The sequence below is a fragment of the Myotis nattereri genome (assembly GCF_964212035.1).
Source record: "Myotis nattereri genome assembly, chromosome: 9".
In the NCBI taxonomy this organism is placed as follows: Eukaryota; Metazoa; Chordata; class Mammalia; order Chiroptera; family Vespertilionidae; genus Myotis; species Myotis nattereri.
The window spans coordinates 67374713-67384636 of record NC_138084.1 but is presented as its reverse complement, the minus strand read 5'-3'; positions in this window follow the sequence as shown (position 1 = coordinate 67384636).

Sequence of the window (9924 nt, the reverse complement as noted above, 5' to 3'; positions counted from 1 at the left end):
TTCCTTGTTGTGTCTCTACTTTATGCCACTTCCTTTCTTACTTCAAAACATTTCTCAAAACTCCATGTGACCTGATCTGAGTAGTCCAATAACCTTCTAGAATATGTGGATCTATATTAAAAAGTGATGCTAGTAAGCCTCTTATCACACCAACAGATAGATGATGTTTCCAGCACAGAATTCTGGGGCGGAAGGATCCTAGAAGTTATCTGTGTAACCCCCTCACCTTCCAGATGAAGAGCGCCGAGCTCTAGGGAGCTCACCTTGCTTAGGACCAGCGCTCCAGAGCTCCTGACTCCTAGCCCGGTGCTCTTCCTACCACTTCACGCTCTATTTTGTAGTTGCCTCCTTCCCTCACTACAATTCTTTTAATCTGGTTGCTAACACAACTCGAACAGTCGTGTGATAATTCTACCAGAGTGTCTATCTTTCATCTCTTAGTAGCTATTAGTATTTGAAAGTTACTTAACCTGTTTGTCTCATTTCTTCATTTGTGAAATGAGAAGAGTGGTAAGATTGGTACAGTAGTACCTACGTTATGCGGTTATTGTGAGATTTTAATGAGATGATCCATGTACCTGGCATATGGTAGATGGTCAATAAATGTTAGTGGTGGCAGTGATGAGAATGAATATAGTGAGTACAAAATATTTGTACTGTGTTGATTTTGTTTGTTCTTTGGGGTTGTGTCCTGGTTTCTCTTTTACCTTTTTTACCCCTTTTAGTCCATACCCTCGGACATGCTCACTGATTTTAAAGAGAGGAATTGAACTGGTAATCTTTTGGTGCGTGGGACTATGACCAACCAACTGAGCCACACCAGCCAGGGCCAGTTTACTCTCTTCCTATGGGAACTCTCACAGATGGCAATTCACACCCTTACTTTCAGTCCAGAACAAAGGAAACCGTCCACACTAGACCACAAAAGCAGGGAGCAGGTGTGGCCCACCTGGCAGAGATGATAATGGAACAGTAAGTGAGACTTGCTTCTCATCTTCAAACGACAAGAAATTTAGTGGGCAAGTCACATCTAAAACCGCAGGAAAAGTTTAATTAAGTGCCTTACAGTGCAGCAGCTGATTGGAGAATAAGTTGCTGACCCTAGACTTGAGTGCTCAGGGAAGACTTCTGATGACACGGGACTTGTGCCAAGGCCTGGCGCCTCGGTTAGTGGAGAGGAGAACAGCACAGACTTCAGAGAGCAGGCCGGGAATGCTCTGCACGCACAGGAGAGTGGAGTGGCTAAAACATGGCATCACCATCCATTTCCCACTTACTGGAGTGCAAGGCTTTGGCTCCGTCTCAGACCCTCCCTTCTCTCAGGTCAGCTACTCAGTCCTGCCCTTCAAAGCGTTTTGTTTGTCTTTTATTTCATTTGCATCAACATTTTCTGCATTCAGACTCTTGGCCCCACTCTCTCCTGAAGACCTGCTCAAATATCCTCTTGTCAGTTTGTCTCTAGTTTCTCCTGGCTTCTGCCCACTCCTGGAGCCAGCACCAGAAACATCTTCCTGAAACACAGGACTGATGAATGTAACGACAGTTGCAATGCACTGAGCACTCTAGTAATCCCAGAGTAGTGTTATTTATCCCCTTTATAATAAAGGTAAAGGCTCAGACTTAGAGAAGTTAAGTGACTTTTCTAAGTTAAGTGACTGGCCCAATGCTACACACCTGGTGGAAGTTAAATGGAGGATTGAAACCCACCTCATTCCGTCTTCACGGTCCATGCATTACCCCAAAACACGTGGCCTGCATTACTTCAAATAACCCAAACACTGAGAATAGTGACAGGTTATTTGCTTAGGGTCCCCAATGTCTTTAATCCGGCACCCTTGCGAGCAATCTCTCCTAAGCCACTCCTCACTAGACATAAACCCATGCCCCTCTCCCAGATTACACCCCACCTGTACATGTAAGCATGCACTTGCACATGTACACACAGTATTTGTGCACCAAACACTTTATGACTTAGTAAGATTTGAATAATTACCAGAAGTTTCACAGTGACCGCACACAGCCTTCTGCCAACTCCTGGCTTCCCTTTGCTCTCTGTCCTATTGTAACGTTAAATGCTCACCTACTCCAATCTTGACTCTGCAATTAACCAAAAGTTCTCTCCCTTGCCCTGCACAGACCAGTGCTGCCCACACCCTGGCCACAGAGGGATCTCTGCTCTGACCCCAGGGGGAATGTCAATGAGCAGCATGTTCTCCCTCTTCCCACATAGGAAAGAGCAAACCATTTTGCTAAGCTGAGAGGTATTTTTGTAGATGGGATTACAAGTATCGGGAAGCATCAGATTTCAGTCAAAAATATAAGCACTATCTGTATTCTGAGAGCCTTATCTTTAAATTTGTTTACTGGAAAAGTTCAAGAAGGAATATGCTAGGAGATATAAAGATGAATACGTTCCAGTTCTTTCCTACAAATGCTCAGTCTCAGGGGGAGGTAGACACATCCACAGGTCATAACACTACAGTGCGGTATGTTCTACGCTGAGAAGAAGCACAGACGAGATGCACTTCGTCAAACCTGGAAGAAGCGGTCTTCAAGTTGAGCTTAAAAGATACATGGAGTTAATAAGACACGTAGGGATCAGAAGCACATTCAAGGCAGAGAAAATAGCACAAAGGCAGGAGGAGTAACATGTTTTGTGTTGGGAAGGAGCACTTAGTTGTTTAGAAGAAAACATGGGTGTAGAATATGGAAGGGTCAGGTCTTGGAGGACCTTGTTTGCCATGCTAGAGCGGTTGGACAATGACAGAGGACATGGAGAGGCAAGCATTCTAAGCAAGGCAATGGCATGGATAGACTTGAGAGAGGCAAGCTAGGGATTAGAGAGGCCTGGAGGCTAATACCGTTGGGCAGATGGAAGTAGACTTGGCACCGAAGAACAAAGCAGAGGAATGTCCAAGAGGCAGGCTTTGGGAATAGACTGGATGTGGGGACTGATGGAAGGAACAAGGTCAGGATGATTTAGGGGTCCAGTGTATGCTAGTGCCATTACTAACCCTGGGAACACAGGTCCCCCCACCCTGATTCTTCCATTGAAAAGAAAGAGGATGAGCATCGTCTTGAGCATGCTGAGTCTTAAGTGCCCGTGGACATTATAATGCAGAAGCATTCACTGTCCACTCTCTCACTTCCTTCAGGTCCTTATGCAAATGTTAACTTCTCACTGAAGACTTCCCTGCACACCACTAACCCCAGCAATGAACATCACCTCCTACCTTCCATGCTGTTTTCGCCATAGCAGGTATCACAATCTAACATATTTATTATTTTCTAGTTATATTTTTTAGTTATCTGCCTTTTCTCGCCAACATGTAAGCTCATGGAGGATTTTTTTGTCTATTATTTATACTACTATGTCCCTAGTATCTAGAAGAATGCCTGACCCATTGTAGTAGGTCAATAGATGTTTGAGAAACGAAGGAATATCAGTGCCAGTAGTTGATTTCATAAGCTGTTCAGGGATAGCTAGAGATAATAACCTCTACGAGTGTCTCCTGCCATTACTTCTAACCCACTCTATGTGCCTCTTCCTTCCTTCCCTCTCCCTCAAAAAAAGCTCCCCATCTTACTATCCTAATTATTCAGTTTTGTAATTTCACAACAACTGTGGTTTTGATTCCTGGCAAAATAAAAACCTCTGGGAATCCATCCTATAGTTTCCTAAGTGTACAAACAGGCACCCGGGTCAACTCTTGGTTAATTTTCCACCGCAGGGGCATATTGAATTTAAATAAACAAGGAAGTGTGCTGTGTTTGGAATCTGAGACATTGGTCTGAAAGCTTTCCATCACAACCAGTGGAAAGGAAAAGCCCATTGAAGCAAAATGTGAAAATTATCTTTTAAATCATGGAATAGCTAAAAGGCTATATGATTTTCTGCGTCTTTACTTGTGCTTGTTTCTTTCATCTGTTTCAGAAGATGTGGAACTCCTTTTTCCGAAATGAATGCGTGTGCCTGTGCAATTGATTTCATGTCTTCCTGGCCACCCTGTGACCCTCTTGACCCCCTGCCTGGCTTGTCTCTATTCTTTTCTAATGGCGGTCCTTGCCTCCCATCTCTGTCTCCCCACCAAGCAGTACTCATACTGTTTCCAGAAGGATATTTTTGGCATATGACCGATTATGTTACCTTATACCTGCATTGATTTTATGGAAATTATCTTCATACGTGTTGATCTTAACTAGAACATGAACTCTTAGAAGGCTAGTATCACTTTATACCAGTGACTAGTATGGCACCTGTCACATTATAACTCTGATAAAACAATCTTGTTTTCCATTTTCTATGGAATAAAGTACAAACTCACTTAAGTGTTATTCCAAGTCCTCTATAATTTCACTCAACCTGCTTAAAAAAAAAAAGCTCCTCCTATTTTATGCCTTCCATACTACCCAATATATAAAGCAGAGTATTCTTGGGAATGAGAGACATTTGGCAAATCTAGGACTTTTTGGTTTGTTTGTTTGTTTGTTTGTTTGTATCACCAAGTAGCCTGGATAACAGATATCCCTCTCCCCATTTTTGGCACTCATATCCCTAATTGAATTTCCCCTGGCCTTAAACTTCACTCCACCCTGAGCCATGATGAAGCACATTTGGACGTTGCTTGATAATTGTAAAAGTTGAAAAATGTTTGCTTTCAGGCCCTGACAACCCCTCCAATCAAATTGGTCTCATAAGGTGACCCTGCCCTTACTGCTGCATACTTGCCCTTTCTTTAGCTCATGGTGAATGTTCGTGTTTGTACTTGAGTCATGTTGCTCCCTTTGCCTTGCAGTCTACCCCTGACCCAACTATTCCTTTCCTGGTAAAACCTGTCCAAACCATATTCATCTTTTCAACACAATTAAATAGCTGCCTCCTTTTTACATACTTTACTACTCCCCTATTAGCAATAATTCCTTCATCTTTTGTGTTTCCAAAGGGCATTAACTATATATTTTTATTGTGTTTTTTTTTAATCTTATCTCTCAATTTGTTCTGAGCTCTGGTGGAGAAGAAAGGGCTTCTTCTTGGGATCCCTTCATCTTGTCTTTTCTCCTTTGTTTATTCGTCTTTTAGAGCTGAGACCATGTCAGATCCAATGTGTATCTAATGCGTGCATCTGGCTCAAGGATGAACACATGGTCGGTGCTCCTTGGATTGAATTAACAAAATATGCATATGAGGACATTAAAGTTGTGCTGAAGTAGAGAAATGATGGGTTGTCCTGCTGCAGTAATGAGCAGCAGTGTTTACTTGTGCCATTTCTTTTTTACTTCTGCATTAAGTAGCATCGGCGAGTCAGTTACTCTGAAGCAATCTGTGTGTGCAGTAATTGACAGGTGTTCAACTGACAACTGCTTTGTGGAGTTCTTGGGTGCAGAGAACTATGGATCTGACTCAATCCTGAAGGCCCCAGGTTTTACCAACTTGTGGGCACAGAAGAGACCACATTAACATTAATATAGGGTGGACAAAAGTAGGTTTACAGTTGTAATATAAATAAATAATACATTAATTAATAATAAATCAAGAATAAACTGTACTCACAACTGTAAACCTACTTTTGCCCACCCCTGTATTTGAATTTCACCAGCGTCTGGTCCCCACCTGTCACTAGGGATCCAGCCTCCTCATGCTATTTTGTGTATTCTCCAAAAGGTTGGATGTCACAAGCACTCAGGAATGAGTCCAGTTTGTGTTCTTTTGATCTAACCATCTCAAAAGCACCTTAACCTCTTTTTCTGCTGCCACTGCCTTGCATGAAACACGTGCATAGATGTTGAGGATGCTGACTCCCAGTGCTCTCAAATTCTCTAATCCTTGAGTTGTCAGAGCAGTGCTGGGTCCCGCACTGCCTTTTGTCACTAGGGAAACCGTAGAGAGAGAAGAGCTGGGGCCAGAAGGTTGTCTGCACTTTGGAGAATGGTTACACCTTGTGAATGGGGAGGAGAGAGAAGGAGGAAGATGACCGGTGAGAGACCAAATCAACAGAAGTTTCCAGAACTGGTTTGGCAGAAAAGCTCAAGCATGTCGAAAACTAATTTCTTTTTCTTTAGCAATTTGTTTTTAAGGATGTCATCAAGAGATCCCATAAAGATTTATCTTATGGATGTTTATTCCCACATCGTTTATATGAGTCACTTCCTGAGAGCAATTTCGGTCAAGTGGTGGAGTAGAGGTCAGGCCACAGTGCTGAGCGAGTGAGGAGGAGATAGAGGCAGTGAAATAGAGGAGAAAAGTGTGACAGAGCCTTGAGGAGAAGGGCAAAAGTCCCCAGCCAGACAGAAGGGAATCCAATGTGACTGAGCAGAGTGAACGAGGGGTGAACAGAGGTGAGGATGGAGCAGGGTTACTCAGGACTTCATACGCCAGGGACAAGGGGCTCAGTAAACAGGTTATAACCCAGCAGTCAGCTCGGGTTTTACTACAGCCATATTTTTCCTAGTTACACCCATAACCCTGCAATAAACAAGGATGCAGATGTCCCCATGTTTTAGGTTATTCTCTTTGGAGAAAGTTCCCGAGTTAGAATGACTGAATAAGAGATGTGAAAGATGTGTTGTTTGTTTCTCTTAAAGGTGATTTGTAGCAGCACTATTCACAATAGCTAAAAGATGGACACAAAGCAAATGTCTATAAATGGATGAGTGGATAAACGAATTGAGGAACATACATATATACCATGAAATGTATAAAAAGGAATGAAGTGCTGATACATGCTACAAGGAGATAAACTTCCAAAATGTTATGCTAAGTGAAGCCAGACAGGAACAGATGAGATATTTATGACATCGTTGATATGAAATACCCAGAATGGGTGAATCCATAGAAACAGAAAGCAGACTAGTGGTTGTCAAGAGCTGGCGGGGGAAGAGGCAGATGGAAAAACCGTTTAAAGGTTTCAGGACTTTCCTCTGGGAAGATGAAGATGTTTGGCACTCCATATACGTGGTGGTTCCACAACATTGTGAATGCACTAACCTGTCAGAATTACACACTTGAAATGGTTCATTTTATTTTATGTGAATTCTACCTCGATAAATAAAAATTTTAAAGTAATCTATGTTTTCAATAGTGCTTTTTACAAGGGTGGTCACAACTTACTCTAGTGCCAGCGAGATACAAGAGTTCCAGTTTTTCCTGGCCAGTCTGGCTCAGCCATTGAGCGTTGAAAAATGAACCAGGGGGTCATGGTTCAATTCTCGGTCAGGGCAGATGCCCGGGTTGCAGGCTTGATCCCCAGTGAATTGGTACAGGAGGCAGCCTCTTGATGAGTCTCTCTCATCATTGATTTTTCTATCTCTCTCTCTCCCTCTTCCTTTCTCCCTGAAATCAATTAAAGAACACATATTTAAATAAAGAGTTCCAGTTCCACCATATATACCTGCCTGTATATTTGCAAATAACATTTCAGTTATAAATTCCCATTTCTTTGATTATTTGTGTCGCAGTCACATTTCCTCTTCTTAAAATTATCTAATTTTGGAGGAGAAACTAAGATGGCGGCATAGATAAACCCCGGGAAATAGTCGCCTCCCACAACAATTGAAAATTAGCCCAAAGGACGGAGCAAACATCGTCCAAAACAACAGGAAGGCTGGCTGAGTGTAATTTCTACAACTAGAAGAAAAGAAAAGCACGCTGAGAGCCAGAGGAGCTGCGGAGGCTGAGTGCAGAGGTACGGCGGCGGCTCCGGCGCGCGGAAAGGGGGTGGCACCTGAGGACGCGGCTGTCTTTTTGAATCACAAGCTCCCGACTGCTCTGAACTCCGGTTCCGGGAAGTCTCTGGGGACCCAGGACACATACGGGGAGAGGCTGCTCTCTCAGGTGGCAGCGGGCGAACTTGAGGGCCGCTTTCCCTCAGAGGTGCTTGCAGCCATTGCCGGGACACTGAGACGCGCGACTCCGGGCGCGGAGAATCAGCCATTGCCTCTTTCTCCGCCCTTTGACTCCCTGAGACCCCGCCCCACCCGGGCTGCGGCAGAGGCTTTTGCATGTGAATGCCCCAGAACTTTGCAACCTGATAATTACCTAACTGCAGCCAGGCCAGCCAGACCCGGAACTTCCAAGAGAAGGCCCAAGGCCCCGCAGCGGTTTGCATTGCTTCACAGCTGAGCCTCTTCGTGGCCCGGCTGTGTGGTCTCAGGCAGGGGCTGAATTAGCACCTCCTTAGATCCAGGAGCCACTGTACCCAGTGGTCAGAGGGGGTCCATTCTCCTACTTCAGACACAGCTGCTTCCCACAGCCAATTGGACTGGAGGTCAATTCCTCCCAGTGATCCTACAACAAGCGAGGCACCAAGAGTGCACCAAGAGTGTCCACCCCAGGTAACTGGGGAGGCTGAGCCACTGGGCCCTACAGGACACCTGGCGCGCAGGCCACTCTATCAACACAGGGAAGCAGCCAAAATGCGGAGACAAAGAAACAGGTCACAATTGTCAGAAACGGAGGAGGCCAGACGACTGGATATAGAGTTCAAGGCCACGTTTATAAGGTTTGTCAAGAATTTTATGGAAACCGCCGATAAATTTAATGAATCCCTCAAGGAGTATGGTGAGACCATGGAGGTCATGAAAAAGGACCAATTAGAAATTATGCATACACTGACTGAAATAAAGAATACATTACAGAGCTCCAACAGCAGACAAGAGGATCCCAAGAATCAAGTCAAAGATTTGAAATGCAAAGAAACAAAAAATACCCAACCGAAAAAGAAGAAAGAAAAGAGATTCAAAAAATATGAAGATAGTGTAAGGAACCTCTGGGACAACTTCAAGCGTACCAACATCAGAATTATAGGGGTACCAGAAGGAGAGAGAGGGCAAGATATTGAAAACCTTTTTGAAGAAATAATGACAGAAAACTTCCCCCACCTGGTGAAAGAAATGGACTTACAAGTCCAGGAAGCGCAGAGAACCCCAAACAAAAGGAATCCAAAGAGGACCACACCAAGACACATCATAATTAAAATGCCAAGAGCAAAAGATAAAGAGAGAATCTTAAAAGCAGCAAGAGAAAGACAGTTACCTACAAGGGAGTACCCATCCGACTGTCAGCTGATTTCTCAACAGAAACCATGCAGGCCAGAAGAGAGTGGCAAGAAATATTCAAAGAGATGAATAGCAAGAACCTGCAACCAAGATTACGTTATCCAGCAAAGCTATCATTCAGAATGGAAGGTCAGATAAAGAGCTTCACGGATAAGAAAAAGCTAAAGGAGTTCATCACCACCAAACCAGCATTATATGAAATGCTGAAAGGTATTCTTTAAGAAGAGGAAGAAGAAAAAGGAACTCTTACCATTTGCCACAGCATGGATGGAACTGGAGAGCGGATAAATACCACAAGATCTCACTTATTTGTGGAATATAATGAACAACATAAACTGATGAACAAGGACTGACCCAGAGACGGAGAGGCATTGATTGGACTGTCGGGCCTTGGAGGGAAGGTAGGGGAGGGTGGGGGCAAGGGGGAAAGATCAACCAAAAGACTTATATGCAAGCATATAGGCCTAACCAATGGACACGGACAACGGGGGGGTGAGGGGGTGAGCGGGGAGAGGGGGGGTAGAGGGTACACATATGTAATATCTTAATCAATAAAAAATATTAAAAAAAAACAAAAAAACAAAAAAAAAACAAAAATTATCTAATTTTGTCTTTTATTTATTTATCTACTAGGTCTTATGCTTCTGTTATCATTTTGTACATACCTTGTAAAATAAACATATCATCTCCCTTTCTATTCTATTTGTTGTGCATTTTTTTTCACAATCTGTCTGCCTTTTTTAAAAGTCTAAATTTTTTAAAACATTTGTATACTACTAAGCCTGTTTATCTTTTTCCATTTTGATTTCTTCTTTTACCTCTAGGTGGAGAGATTGATTCTTTTCAAGTGGTCTGACTCAATAGCTAATT